A 16,790-nucleotide genomic window follows, 5' to 3' on the forward strand; every position below is an offset into this window, starting at 1 on the left:
CATGTGCCTTTCTAAATGTCTGTTAGATATCCCTAATGTATCAGCCACTACCATCATCCCTGGCAGTGTGTTTCATGCAATTACCATTCTCTGTGTAAAAAAAAACTACCCCTGACATCCCCTTTAACTTTCCTCCAACCACTTTCCAATTACGCCCTCCCTAATGTATCTGCCTCTACCACCACCCCTGGCGGGGTGTTCCACGCAACCTGCACTCTCTGTATAAAACCCTTACCTCTGACATCCACTATCCAATCTCCTTAAAATTATGCCCCCTCATATTAGCCACTTCTGCCTTGGAAAAAGTCTCCAGCTGTCCACTCTTATCATCTATCAAGTCACCTCTCATTCTCCAATCACATTGAATGAATGCCCTCTGCCATGGGAAAAAGGTGCTGGCTATTAATGCAGAAAGACCCACTCTTGTTCTCAGGAGTAGTCAGCTTAGGTATAAAATTAAATCCCAGGCTGGTCTGAGAACTTGCTTCCATTCCGTATCCACACCAGTCTGTCCACACACTGTGGCAATCCAGTGTGCTATTGATGTCTGGTGATGGTAATATTCTCCAGCCACTTCAGCAGATGGTGGACTGATGTGCTCTGCCTGAGCCTAAATGTTCAGAACATTCACCCAACCCAGACTAGACATACATTCTCATTCCACTGAGATAGCGGCAGATCATCACCATCGTCATCTTCATCATGTGCCGTGTCGTATAATGTGGGGGATCATGGTCCCATGACCATGATTGTTCTTGGCCAATTTTTCTACAGAAGTGGTTTGCCATTGCCTTCTTCTGGGCAGTGGCTGAACAAGATGGGTGACCCCGGCCATTATCAATACTCTTCAGAGTTTTGACTGTCTGATGTCAGCGGTCATAGAACCAGGACGTGATATGCAGCAGCTGCTCATACGACCATCCACCACCTGCTCCCGTGGCTCTACATGACCCTGACCAGGGGGCTAAGCAGGTGCTACACCTTGCCCAAGGGTGACCTGCAGGCTAGAGGGGGGAAGGAGTGCCTTACACATACTTTAGTAGAGACGTATCTCCACCCCGCCACCCAAAGCAGTTAGCTAGACCGAAATTCATAGTTACTGTTAAATAGATATGGTCTGGACAGGTAGGTGAGGAGGAGGGATTACAATATTGATTAAGAGGTCCACTACTCCAGTAATAAGGAAGGATATTTTAGAAGACTCTTCAAATGAGGCCATATTATGAGAGTTTAGATACACTTTGTCGGGGTTATACTACAGGCATCCTTACAAGTAATTGGAGTGTCTGTGGAGAAAATTTCGAAGACAGGAACATTAATTTTCATGGTAGCTAGGAGAAGAGATGGAGTTGGTCTATATATTTATGTCCTGAAATAAGGGAAGGCTGATTTCAATATCACAAGACAGGACCGAAACTAGTTGCAAGGAAGTTGCCAGCTGACAAATGAGAGAACCCTTACCCCATCTCACCTGTCTATCACCACCCTCCAGTGTCCCCGAAATGGTTGGTGGAGTTGGAAGAGCGGACCAGGATTCATGGAGGGAGTGGTCCCTACAGAATGTGGAAAAGGGAAGGGATGGTGTGGCATCCCTCTGGAGGTGGTGTATGTAGGCAGAGGAGGCTGGACAAGGAGAATGGGAGGAGGGAAGAGAGAGTTAGACCGAGTATAACAAATTTGAACTCAGATGCAAGAATGTCATAGGTCCAGTAAACCAAACCCTGAGCCCAGAGAGAGACAGGAAGGGGGGTGGGGGATAGACTGACCAGCAGAGTAGAGAACTGACATGGAGACTCTAAAGCAGAGAAATTAGCTGTAACAGTAAACCAGAAGATTAACCCAGAGATTCAAGTGGCAGAGAGGGGCCGATACCATAAACAGTGCTGGGAGGTGCTGATGACTGCAGAACCTGGTCAGTTCAGTACACTGGATAGTGGTGGGACAGAGTGAGAGCCAGAGAAAGGGTCCTTTGCAGTGAGCTGGTGAATGGGACAGGAGAATCTCGGGAGTGGAGACATGGCTGATTCAGTCAGTGAGGGACAATTGTGCTGACAATGCGTCTAAACCAGTGGACCCCATCGAGTACACCAGGTGCTAGGCTGGGTGAGTTTCACATCTGGAGAGGGAGTTTTCCTGGCACTTGAGAAAGTCAGGACCAGAAATGTGAACCAGCATCTAGACACAGAATGACAAATAGAGGAACATGATTTCTTCCCCTTTTTCTACCTCACAATAATTCCCTTTCTTTTTGTTTTTTTTCCTTTATTTCTCTTTCCCTTCATTCTTCCTTGTCCACCCACACTCCACAGATGCTCTCTGACCTGCTGAGTATGCAGGTATTACATGATTTTGTTTCAGGTTTCTGGTATCTGTGTGTAGCATCCACATACCTTGGAAAGTAAGAGGATAATTTTACTTTCATTTTAAATATCTATTTGCTTAATTTTATTTTGTAAGTTAAGTTGGTAGAAAAGAAGGCAAGTTCATTGCAAGAGGACTAGCATATAAAAGCAAAGATGTAATGCTGAGGCTTTATATGAGATTGGTTAAACACACACAAAATGCTGGAAGAACTCAGCAGGCCAGGCAGCATCTACGGGAAAAAGTACAGTTGACATTTCGGGCCAAAACCCTGCTGCAGAACTGTGGTTTTAATACCAAGGGCAGAAGACTTCAGCAGGATATTGGTTAAATCGAATTTGGAATACTGTGAGTAATTTGGGATTTTGTATTGAAGGACAGGTATGCTGGCTGACTCTGGAGAAAATCCAGAGGATGTTCACAAAAACGATTGCAGAAATATAAGGCTTAATGTATGAGGAGTGTTTGATGCAGTCGATGAAGTTCGGAGGGATGAGGGGGTGGAATCTCATTGAAAACCTACCAAACGCTGGAAGGACTGGGTAGAGTGAATGTAGAGAGAATGCTTCCATTGGTAGGAGAATATAGGATTCAAGGGCACTACCTCAGAATAAAAGAATAAATTAGAACTGGCATGAAGGAGAATTTCTTCAGCGACAGAATGGTAATTCTGTGGAACTTGTTGCCACAGAGGGCTGTAAAGGAAAGTCATTGAGTGTGTTTAAGGCAGAGGTTGATAGGTTCTTGATGGGACAATGGATTAAGAGTTACAAGAAGCAGGCAGGAGAAGGGGTTTGAGAAAACCCGCCATGCTTGAATTGGGGAGAAGACAATGGGCCAAATGACCTAAATGTGTTCCTATATATTCTGGATTTATAACACATGGGTGCAGCAGGTAGTGTTGCTGGCTCAGTGCTCTAGGGACTTGGTTTTGGACCTGTTGTCTACTCATTGTTCCTTGTCAGTGTGGGCTGTGGGTTCTCCAGATTTCTCCAGTATCCCAAAGACGTGTCGGTAAAGAGAGTGGCTGCTCTAAGTTACCTCCTGATATAGAGAAAGGGTGAGAGAACCAAAGAGGGGCTGATGGGATTGAAAAAGAGAATATTTTGCATTTCTACAGGGGAAATAAGACAAGGGGCAATGCAATTAAGACCATAAGACCTAGGGACCTAGGGGCAGAATTAGGCCATTTGGCCCATCGAGTCTGTTCTGTCATTCAATCATGGCTGATTCTTCTTTTCCCTCCTCAGCACCGCTCCCCAGCCTTCTCCCCGTAACTTTTGATGCTGTGACCAATCAGGAACCTATCAAGCTCTGCCTTAAATACACCCAATGTCCTGGCCTCCACAGCTGCCTGTGGTAATAAATTCTACAAATTCACCGGTCTCTGGCTAAGAAATGCCTCCGCATCTCTGTATTAAATGGACACCCCTCTATCTTGAGGCTGTGCCTTCTTGTCCTAGACTCCCCCACCATGGGGAATATTCTTTCCACATCTACTCTGTCTAGGCCTTCCAACATTCGAAAAGTGTCAACGAGATTCCCCCTCATATTCCTATATTCCAGTGAGTACGGACCCAGAGCTATCAACCACTCCTTGTATGATAACCCTTTCATTCCTGGAATCATCCTTGTGAACCTCCTCTGGACCTTCTCCAATGCCAGCACACCTTTTCTTAGATGGGCACAAAATTCAAGGTGAGGCCTCACCAGTGCCTTATAAAGACTCAGCATCCCATCCCTGCTCTTGTATTTGGCTTGGCTGGGAACAGCCATGGACATGATAGGTTGAATGGTTTCCTTTGTTATTTTAAGTAAGTTAAGTAAGTTGCAGTGATATTATGATTATAATTATGAAGATACACAGTCCCCTTTTATTGTCATTTAGTAATGCATGCATTAAGAAATGATACAATGTTTTTCCGGAATGATACCACGAAAACACATGACAAACCGACTTAAAAACTAACAAAAACCACATAATTATAACATATAGTTACAACAGTGCAAAGCAATACTGTAATTTGATAAGAACAGACCATGGCACAGTAAAAGTCTCAGAGTGTCTCGAAAGTCCCATCATCTCACGCAGACGGTGAACCTCCAGCGCCGCCAACTTGCCGATGCAGCATCTGGGAAGCATCCGACCATATTCCGACTCCGAGTCCGTCCAAAAACTCTGAGCCTCCGACCACCTCTCCGACACCGAGCACCGAGCACCACCTCTGCCGAGCGCTTCGACCCCGGCCCCGGCAACAGGCAACAGGCAAAGCCGAGGATTTGGGGTCTTCGTCTCCGGAGATTCTCGATCGCACAGTAGCAGCGGCAGCGAAGCGGGCATTTCAGAAGTTACTCCAGATGTTCCTCTGTGCTTCTCACGGCTGTCTCCATCAAATCTGGATTGTGCATGGCCCCCTAGTTACACATAATTGATATTCATTCAGAACGGCCGCGCCGCCATCTTCTCCTCCCTCCATATATTAAAGTAGCCTTAAGGGATTATTGTGAGGTGAAGTGACAGTGACATACATAAATAGATTACAGTAAATAATTATTCTAAGACAGGTATATTTTAAGATGGTGAGGTGGTGCAGTGTGGTATGTGAGAGCTGATGGGAACCACTGGGACCATGGTGATCACAGTAAGTGACTGAAGCTCCAGCAACTGCAACACGGCTGACCTGAGAATAGGTTGCCCCAACGTATCAGCAACCCTAAATGTACCTGGAGGCTTTATTGCCGGAAGCAATCACAGCCCGGAGATTAAGTACTGCAGAAGTGGTGAGCCAGGAGAGACATGAGGCGCGACTGTGACTGGGGCAGGTGTAGTAACCAGAAGCCCCTTTGCACTTATCCCACGGGTACACCCTTTCTGCTTTGGATAAGAGAGCAGACCGCAGAGTGGATGAGCAATGTGACTGCAGTAATGTGGCCATTCCAGCTGGAGGAGTGAAAATCAATAGGGAATGGAGATACTGCTCTCAGCAGTGTGGCTCATGCAGGCTGAATACTCAGCACCAGTGATCTGGGGTCGGGAGGAATGGAGGGACCAGTATTCATGGCCAGTGTGGGAGTGATTGGACAAAGAAGGAGAGTTCGCTGAAGGAATATATGCAGCAAGGACCAAAATAAAACGGCAGAACCACACAGGCCTGAAATCATAGTGGTGCCCAGGAAGAACAGGGTGAGCTATCCCGATGACTATGCACAAGTAGCACTTCACCTCTATCGTGATGAAGTACTTTGAGAGGTTTGTCAGGGTTAGAATTAACTCTTGCCTGAACAAGTTACTGGACCCACTGTAGATTGCCTCTCCCCACAACAGGTGTACAATGGATGCAAACTCACTGACTCTCCACGCGGCTTTGGAGCACCTAGACAACAAAGCATATTATCAGGCTGCTATTTATTGATTACAGCTTGACATTCAACGCCATAATCCTTTCACCACTAATCAACAAGCTTCAAAATCTGGGCCTCTTTGCCTCCCTCTGCAACTGGATCCCTGACTTCCTTATCGGGGGTCACAGTCAGCGCAGATTGGTAATACCATCTCCTCCTTATTGATAATCAACACAGTCGTAAATCGAGGATGTGTGCTCAGCCCACAGCTCTACTCTCTCTACACGCATGACTGTGTCACATTAGCCATCTATAAATTCACCAATGAGACACCGCTGCTTTTGGCAGAACCTCAGATGGCACCAAGGAGACGTACAGGAGTGATATAGATCGGCTGGTTGAGTGATGTTGCAGCAACAACCTCGCCCCCGATGTCAGCAAGTCTTCAGGAAGCAGAAAACGGGAGAGCACACACCGATCCTCACTGAGGAGCCAACAGTGGAAAGCGGGATCAGCTCAATCTCCTGGCTGTCAACAACATCCCAGCAGATTTATTCTGGACCTAACACATCAATGCAATCAGGAAAAAGGCACGCCAACAGCTATATTTCACGAGGAGCTTGTAGAACTTTGCTACATACCGTGGAGAGCATTCTGACTGGTTGCATCATGGCCAGTGCACAGGGTCACGAGAGCCTGCAAAGGGCTGTAGGCTCAGCCAGCTCCATCACAGGCACAACCCTCTAGCCACTGACGGCATTTTCAAGAACTGGTGCCTCAAGAAGGCAACATCCATCAAGAAGGCAGACCTTCACCATCTGCAATATGCCCTCCTCCCGTTACTACGGTGATGAAATGCTTTGAGAGGTTGGTCATGGCTAGAACGAACTCCTGCCTCAGCAGGAACCTGGACCCATTGTAATTTGTCTATTGCCACAATAGGTCTACGGCCAACACAATCTCAATTGCTCTTGACAAGTCTTTAGACCACCTGGACAACACAAGCACCTACATCAGGATGCTGTTCATTGGCTGTAGCTCAGTGTTCAACGTCATCACTTCCACGATACTGATCGATAACTTACAGAACCTGGGCCTCTGTATCTCCCTCTGCAATTGGACCCTTGACTTCCTAACCAGAAGACCACAATCTATGCAGATTGGTGATAATATCTCCTCCTCACTGACGATCAACACTGGCGCACCTCAGGAGTATGTGTTTAGCCCACTGCTCGAGTCCCTCTGTACCGAGAAATAGCTCAAATGCCATCTATAAATTTGCTGATGATACAACCATTGTTGGTAGAATCTCAGATGGAGATGAGAGGAGATACAGGAGTGAGATATACCAGCTAGTTGAGTGGTGTCACAGCAACAACCTTGCACTGAATGTCAGTAAGACGAAAGAACTTATTGGGGACTTCAGGAAGGGTAGGACGAGGGAACTTGAACCAATCCTCATATAGGGATCAGAAGTGGAGAGAGTGAGCAACTTCAAGTTCCTGGGTGTCAAGATCTTTGAGGATCTAACCTGGTCCCAATACATTGATGCAGGACAGCAGTTATATTTCATTAGGAGTTTGAAGATATTTGGTTGGTCACCTAAAACACTCGAAAACCTCGATAGATGTACCTTGGACAGCATTCCGACAGGCTGCAAGATTGTCTGGTATTGGGGGGAAGTGGGTAGCATAATACTGCACAGGATTGAAAGTAGCTACAGAAAGTTGTAAAATTAGTCAGCTCCATCTTGAGGACTAGACTCCATAGTACCCAAGAATCTTCAAGGAACGACGCCTCAGAAAGGCGACGTCCATCATTAAGGACCCCCACCATCTAGGGCATGCCCTTTTCTCACTGTTACCATCAGGTTGGAGGTGCAGAAGCCTGAAGTCACACACTCAGCGATTCAGGAACAGCTTCTTCCCCTCTGCCATCCAATTCCTAAATGGACATTGAATCCATGAAGACTAGCTCACTTTTTAAAATATATATATATATATAATACACACATAGATACTTACTGTAATTGATTGATTTAATTGTTTTTATTATGTATTGCATTGAACTGCTGTTGCTAAGTTAATAAACTTCACGACACATACCGGTGATAATAAACTGGATTCTGATTCTGAAGAACAGGAGCCTGTAAACCAACAATCAGCATTTCAGGAACAGCTTTTTCCCCTCTACCATCATATTTCTGAGCAGTCTTTGAACGCATGGACACTATTGTATTAGTCAGCTTTTGCACAACATACTTATTTCATAATTTTTATGTCTAGCACTGTACTGCAGTCACAAAATAAATGTCACAACATACACTCAGTGGCCACTTTATTAGGTACACCTCTAGATCCGCTTCTTAATGCAGATCATCTAATCAACCAATCATGTGGCAACGACTCAATGCATAAAATCAAGAGCTTCAGTTGTTGTTCAGACCAAACATCAGAATGGGGAAGAAATGTGATCTAAGTGACTTTGACCATGGAATCATTGCTGGTGCCAGGTGGGGTGGTTTGAGTATCTCAGGAACTGCTGATCTCCTGGGATTTTCTTACACAGCCATCTGTAGAGTTTACAGAGAGCGGTGCAAAAAAAATAAAAGAACATCCAGTGAGTGGCAGTTCTGTGGGTGAAAATACTTTGATAGGGAGAGAGTTCAGAGGAGAATGGTCCAACTGGTTTAAGCTGACAGGAAGGTGACAGTAACTTAAATAACCATGTGTTACAACACTGGTGTGCAGGACAGCATCTCTGAACGTACAACACATCAAACCTTGAAGTGGATGTGTTACACCTTCAGGAGACCACAAACATACATTCAGTGGCCACATACAAAGTGGCCGCTGCGTATGCCAGTGATAATATATCTGATTCTGTTTATTCCCGGATTAAAACTAAATGAAATTCAAATTGTCTAGGGGTCGATATCACCGACACAGGTCAATGGATCAGCTGCCTCATGGCTCCAGTGAGCTGGGTTCAATACCATCCTCCAGTACCATCGTACCACCTGCGTGAGGATTATATGTTCTCCCCGTCACCGTCACGGGCATATTCCATCCTCCAGTACCATCGTACCATCTGCGTGAGGATTATATGTTCTCCCCGTCACTGTCACAGGCATATTCCATCCTCCAGTACCATCGTACCATCTGCGTGAGGATTATATGTTCTCCCCGTCACCGTCATGGGCATATTCCATCCTCCAGTACCATCGTACCATCTGCGTGAGGATTATATGTTTTTAACACCACTGTCACGGGCATATTCCATCCTCCAGTACCATCGTACCATCTGCGTGAGGATTATATGTTCTCCCCGTCACCGTCATGGGCATATTCCATCCTCCAGTACCATCGTACCATCTGCGTGAGGATTATATGTTCTCCCCGTCACCGTCATGGGCATATTCCATCCTCCAGTACCATCGTACCATCTGCGTGAGGATTATATGTTCTTCACACCACTGTCACGGGCATATTCCATCCTCCAGTACCATCGTACCATCTGCGTGAGGATTATATGTTCTTCACACCACTGTCACGGGCATATTCCATCCTCCAGTACCATCGTACCATCTGCGTGAGGATTATATGTTCTCCCCGTCACCGTCATGGGCATATTCCATCCTCCAGTACCATCGTACCATCTGCGTGAGGATTATATGTTCTCCCCGTCACCGTCATGGGCATATTCCATCCTCCAGTACCATCGTACCATCTGCGTGAGGATTATATGTTCTCCCCGTCACCGTCATGGGCATATTCCATCCTCCAGTACCATCGTACCATCTGCGTGAGGATTATATGTTCTTCACGCCACTGTCACGGGCATATTTTCCTCCCAAACCCCAGACACAAGTGTGTCAATAGGTTAGTCACTGTAAACTACCCACAGTGTGTTAGTGAGTGGGAAAATCTGGGAGAGTTGTTGGGAACACCGTGAGAATAAAATGTTACTCGGGTGAATTGGGCTAGTGCTGATGATGGTCCAGACTTAATGTAGATCATAAGACCGACTTCCCTACAGAATAACTCCACAACTCCGTTAGACAGTTGAACGTGTGGCTCGAAGACTGCCTTGAAAGTAATGGGCTTCAATTCATGGGACACTGGTTCCAGTACTGTGGAAAGAAGGAACGGTTCCACTGGGACAGACCACCGAATTATGCTTAGACCAGGGTCCTACCTCAGGACGTAGATAGGGCTGGACTGGGCAAGGAGACGCTGTTGAGGAAGGATTCAGACTGTTTAAGAGAAAGGACAAGGTTCTATGTTCCTTGTTCTTTGTAATAGTGTGGGATAGCAAGAATGAATAATGAAATCAGTGTGTCAGGAAGGGGCATAAATCGGTCTAGGGGAATGTTACAAAGTCAGATCTGAAGGTAGTCTATTTGAATACAACTTTCAGAATGTGGCCTGTTAATTAATGGCACAATAGAAATAAATGAATATCGGAGATGAGTGGGGGGGTGACCACGGCTGGAAATCAAACATTCCAGGATGTGCTTTATAAGAGAGAGGCAGAATCGAAGAGCAGGGTAGCTCTGACTTTAAAGGTGGGGATACAGGCAGCAGACAGAAAGGATATTCAAAAATTAATAAAAAGGATAATTTTAGGCACAATAATGAAATGACATTACTGGGAGTTGGATGCAGGCCTCCAAACAGTAGCGGTAATGTAAGGTAGAGTATAAATAGCATAATGGTGCTACAGGGAAGAACAATCAGACGGAAATCTTTCATCTGAACAAAATGAATTTGCAATGACAGTGTGGAGGACAAATTCATGGAGTGTATAAGAAATGTTTTTCTAGCTCAATATTGTGCATCATTTGGATCAAGTACAGTATTATAAGAAAGGATTAACTGATAATCTTGTATTTTAAGAGACAGTCATCACACTATGATAGAATGGTATTCAAAACTGCAAGTCATTTAGTTCAATCTGAAACTAGGGTTTCATATATAAATGCAACAAACTATAAAGGCATTAGATGTGAAATGGGGCAGTGGATTGGGAACGGGAGAGTGGATTGGGAAATGGAATGGTGGATTGTGAAATGGGACGGCAGCATGTGAAACAGAATGGTAAATTGGGAAATGAGACGGTGGATTGAGAAATGGAACAGTGAATTGTGAAACGGGACCATGGATTGAGAAATGGTATGGTGGATTGGGAAAAGGGATGGTGGATTGTGAAATGGGATGGTGGATCGGGAAACAGGACCGTAGATTGGGAAATGGGATGGTGGATTGTGAAATGGGATGGTGGATTGGGAAAAGGGATAGTGGATTGTGAAACAGGGTGGTGGATTAGGAAACGGGATGGTGGATTGGGAAGCAGGACCGTGGATTGTGAAATGGGATGATGAATTGGGAAATGGAACAGCGTTTGAGAAATGGAATGGTGGGTTGGGGGAACAAGATGGTGGATTGGGGAACAAAATGGTGGATTGTGAAACGGGGTTAGAGGACTGTGAAACTAGATTCAAAGACTGCAGTAAACAAGAAATGGTTAACAACTTAAAGAATTAATTCATCATCTATAAGCCATCATACCTATTGAAGGCCAATCTGATTAACGGTAGAATACACATGATAGCTGGAGAGAAACACAAAAACAATAGGTATGTAAAATAGAGAACTATTTGAAGCTTATAAGATGAAACATAGGTAATTATAACAGGGAAATTGAAATGGCAGAGGAATTAAACAACTCTTTTGTGCCTGTCTTCACAGAAAACATATCAAATCTCCTGGAAATATTATAAAATAGGTCAAGAGTAAATGAGGAGCTAAAACCAATTAATATTTGTAGAACACAAGATTGCAGAAATAATGTGACTAATAGAAAATAAATCAGAGGAGCTGGTGACCTGTATCCCAGCTTCAGGCAAAAGGTGACAATGGAGATGTAGGAACTTTGGTTGTCATCTTCCATATATTTTAGTGCAATTCTAACATCTTGGAGAGCATCCCCTTTATTTACAAAGGAAGGGAACGAGTTAACAAGGAACTCTGTGCAAATTAGCCTGACATTGGTAGTAAAAAAAATGCTAGAGCCTATGATTAAGGAAGTGGTTCAAAGTTCAAAATTCAAAGAATACTTATTATCAGAGTATGTATACTGTATACAACCTTGAGATTCGCCTTCCTGCAGGCAGCCACAAAACAAGGAAACATAATGGAGCCCATTAAAAATCCCACACAGCAAAGAGCATCAAACACCCAAGGTGAAAAAAAACAGAGCAAATCGTTCAAGCAATTAAAAAGTAAATAAATAACACAGAGAAGAGTGCCTGAGAATGAGTCCACAGCCACAGACCCACTCACTGAGGTGAGTGAAGCTGGTCCAGGAGCCCCATGGCTGTGGGCCATAGGCAAGGAGCCAGTTCAATGCCAAGGCAAGTGCCAATGGCTGCAGGCCACAGCCACAGAACCAGTTCAGTGCTGAGGTGGGCGAAGCTGGTCCAGGAGCCCCATGGCTGTGGGCCATAGGCAAGGAGCCAGTTCAATGCCAAGGCAAGTGCCAATGGCTGCAGGCCACAGCCACAGAACCAGTTCAGTGCTGAGGTGGGCGAAGCTGGTCCAGGAGCCCCATGGCTGTGGGCCATAGGCAAGGAGCCAGTTCAATGCCAAGGCAAGTGCCAATGGCTGCAGGCCACAGCCGCCGAGCCCATTCAGTGCTGAGGGGAGTAAAACCTTGTGAAGTAATGACCTGAGCACTGGTTCGTCCTTCGCCCTCGGCCTTGATGCCTTCATCAAATCGTGCAAATAACAACAAAGTAAAGAAAACCACATGGAACATGAGCTGCAGAGTCCCCAGAATTGAGTCCACAGCTACATAGCCCATTCAGCAATGAGGCCAGTGAGCCCATCTAGAAGCCCAATGGCCACAGAGAAACAAGTGCTCCCAAACCTGGTGGCATTGGACCCAACACTCATTCACCTCCCACCCAGCAGTAGAAGCGAGGAGAGGGAGAGGAAACTCCGGCTGACAGTGCTAAGCACCTCTCTCGTTCTCTGCACTTTAATCAGCACAGAGTAATGGAGCAGATCACGGTTATGAGCATTAGGAAAATAATACGATCGGGAAAAGTCCACATGGATTTGTGAAGGAGAAATTATGGTTAACAAATCTATGAGATTATCAAGGTTGTAACTTGGAGAATAGGCAGGGGCAAATCAGATGAACTTTCAGAGGACCTTCAATAAGGGACCACACAAGTGATTATTAAACACAATTAGAATGTGTGGTATTAGGGATAATAATCTCGACCAATCTCAGAATCCGTGAGTGGGAATAAATGGGTCATGTTTGTGTTGGGGCACTGTGACAGATGAAGTGGTACAAAGTTTGATGTTGGGGCCACAGCTGGCAATGAGCGATATGTGTGATTCAGATGACAAGATCAAGGATAATTTATCTGAGTTTACTTATAGTACAAAGCAGTGTCGATTGTGAGACAGGTCCACAGGCAGGTAAAGAGAACAGGCCAGGAGATGGTAAAGGAATATAATGTGGAAAACTGTCAGAATAAAACAGAAATGCAGAATATTTTTCGAATGACAAGATAATGAAAAGTATTCAGAGCAACATAGACAATAGGAACATAGCCAAAGGAACAGAATTGGGCCATTTGGCCCATCAAGTCTGCTCTGCCATTCTATCATACCTGAGTTATTGTCCCTTGCAACTTCATTCTCTTGCCTTCTACCCGTCTACTTTGATGCCCTGAATAATCAAGAACCTAACAACCTCCGCCTTAAGTATACCCAGTGATTTGGCCTGCACAGCCATCTATGGCAATGAATTTCACAGATCTACCACCCTCTGGCTAATGAAAATTTTCCCCATCTCTGTTCTAATTGGACATGCCTCTATTCTGAGGCTGTGCCCTCTGTCCTAGACTCCCCTGCAACAGGAAGCATCCTCTTCACATTCACTGTATCTAAGCCTATTAATGTTCGATAGGCTTCAGTGAGATCCCCCCTCATTCTTCCAAACTCCAGTGAGTACAGGCCCAGAGCCATCAAATGTTCCTCATATGTTTAACAATACAAGCACATTCTGTCTTAGATAAGGGGCCCAAAACTGCCCACATCACTGCAAGTGTGGTCTGACCAATACCTTTATAGCATTATACCCTTGTTTTTGTATTGTAGCCCTCTCAAAGTGAATGCTAACTTTGCATTTGCCTTCTTCACCAAGTTAACTTTTATGGAATCCTGCATGAAGGCTCCCAATTTCCTTGGCACTGCTGAGTTTTACATTTTCGCCCAATTTAGAAAATAGTTCACACCTTTACTCCTTCTAGCAAAGTGCATGACCATGCACTTCTCTACACTATATTCCATCTGCCAATTCTTTGCCCATTCTCCCAATCTGTCATTACCTGCCCCTCCATCTGTCTCGGTATTGTCTGTAAACTTGGCATCAATTCCATCATCCAAAGCATTCGCATATAACATGAAAGTGAGTGGTCCCAACACTGACTCCTGCAGAGCTCCACTCGGCACCAGCAGCCAACCAGAAAAGGCTCCTTTTATTCCCACTCTTTGTCTCGTGCCCATTAGCCAATGTTCTGTAATCTTTCCTGCAATACCATGGGCTTTTATCTCATTAAGCCACCTCACGTGCAACAGCTTGTCAAAGACCTTCTGAAAATCTAAGTAAACAACATTCACTGACTCTCCTTTGACTATCCTGCTTGTTATTTCCTCAGAGAATTCCAGCAGATTTGTCAGGCAAGATTTCCCCTTAATAAAACCATGCTGACTTTGACCCATTTTGTCATGTGCCCCCAAGTACCCCGAAACCTCATCCTTAATAATAGACTCCAACTTTTTCCAACCACTGAAGTCAGACTAACTGGCCTATAAATTCCTTTCTTCTTCTTTCCTCCCTTTTTAAAGAGTGGAGTGACATTGACAATTTTCCAGTCCTCTGGAACCATTTGTGACTTTGCACAAAAATCACTGAAAGTTAACATTTAGGCACAGAAAGAAAACAGAATGTTGGCCACTATTGCAAGAGGAGTTGAGCGTGAGATGACCAACTATATCGGGTCCCGGTGAATCCTCATCTAATCTGTAAACTGGTTCCTTGGCAATCTGTCTGGACAGCTGTAGCAACACCAACAATGTGAACGTGTTATCAGTGTGAAGTGGTGAGTGGCTTAGGGAGTGTAGCAAAGATTCACCAGACTGATTCCGGGGATGATGGGTTTATCATACAAAAATAGGTTAAACAGGCAGGGATAATGGAGTTTAGAAGAATGCATCGTGATCTCATTCAGAGATGCACAGAACTTAGGGGGTTTAACTGGTTAGATACGGTGATCATGTTTCTTTGGGAAGGGAGGGGGGTCTCTAGAACCAGGGGTCACAGTCTCAGCATTAACACATCAGCTACCCAGTGAGCAGAGAAGGAATCACACCCAAACACCGGTGGATTTTGGGTATTCTTCGCACAAGAGGGAGTCTGAGACTTAGGTACTGAATGAATTTGGAAAGAGGCTGATACAGTTTTAGCTTAATCAAGCGGTATGGGTTTAGAGAAGAAAAGTGGTGATAAAAGACCAGTCAGATTGGGCAAGAATGACAGCTGAATGCTCTGTTCTTGCTACTATTTTTTTTCTCTCCCTGTCCCTCTCTCTTCCACTTTGGGTCTCCCAACACTTTTTCCCAGTCCCCATTCCTTCCTCTTATTCCCAATCTCCACATTTCTTTCTTCTCCCCCCACCCCCGCAAAGAATGTCGAGCTTCTACGACACTCTGCAGGACCGTTCCATTGTTGGACATAATTCTACAATGAAATCATTTTACTGTTTTTAGTTTTGCTAATCTGTTGCTATTTTTAATTTCTATGTCACGCTATCTAATGATATAGTGTAATGTTTGTTAATCATAAATGCAGCAAATGATGAAACTTCTGTTCCACGTTTTAACGCACAAGCCAATGGAAATCGGAATATTTTCTTTGATAGAACATAGATCAGTGCAGAACCCTTTAGCCCATAAGAGCCTTTAATTTACTCCAAGATCAGATTGACCCTTCCCTTCCGTCTGCGAACTTACTAACTCGCCCTCCATTTCCTCGCCCAAGTCATTTATGAAACTCATTAAGACCAGGGGTCCCACAATATCTCTCTGTGGAATACCTCTAGTCACTGACCTCCAGACACAATGCTGTTCATCTGTTACCAACCTCTGCCTTCTGTGGGCAAGAAAATTGATTAAAATTATTTAAATACTTTTTATCATTTTACATTATTGCTACAATTCAATATCTTCCTCTTTGAGTTCACACTGGGTTCCATTTGGAAAGATTCTTTAGTATGTGGATGCATTTCAGTATGACGGGTTAGGAGGTGTGGCTCAGGAGAGCCCAGTAGACGAGACTGCGAACAGTTTGTCAAGAGGCTTTCTGCTCTAAGATGGACTGTGCAACTCTCTGTCAGCATTTCAGCAGCTGCATCCTCACTTCAGTGCTTCCTCCTGCCTTTAGCCTATTTCTGCCTTTTGGCACTGACCTCAGTGTCCCAACAAAACTGAGGGCCATGCGAGGTGTTGGGTATTGAACTCCCAGGAGTGCAGCTGGGATACTGGACACATCCAGCACCTTCGCACCATCCAACACAGATGGGACTTCCCAGTGGCAAAGCATTCTAACTCCCATTCCCTGTCCCGTGCCGACATGTCGATCCATGGCCTCCTCATGTGCCAAGACGAGGCCACCCTCAAGGTGGAGAACACCTTATATTCCGTCTGATACCCTACAACCTGATGATATGAATATGGATTTCTCCTTCCAGTGAACAGATTTCAAAACTCCTTCCTCCTTACCCCACTCTGACCTTTCACTTCTTCTCACCTGCCTATTAATCCCCCTGGTCCCCTCCTTCTTCCCTTTCTCCTATTGTTTACTCTTCTTTCCTATCTTCTCTGCCTTTAATACCATCATTCCAAATAAACTGATTCCTAAGTTCCGGAACCTGGGCCTTAGCACTCAGATCTGCAGCTGGATCTTCAGCTTCCTCACAGACAGGACCCAGGCTGTAAAAATAGGGGACA

The sequence above is a fragment of the Mobula hypostoma genome, chromosome 18 (assembly GCF_963921235.1).
Source record: "Mobula hypostoma chromosome 18, sMobHyp1.1, whole genome shotgun sequence".
In the NCBI taxonomy this organism is placed as follows: Eukaryota; Metazoa; Chordata; class Chondrichthyes; order Myliobatiformes; family Myliobatidae; genus Mobula; species Mobula hypostoma.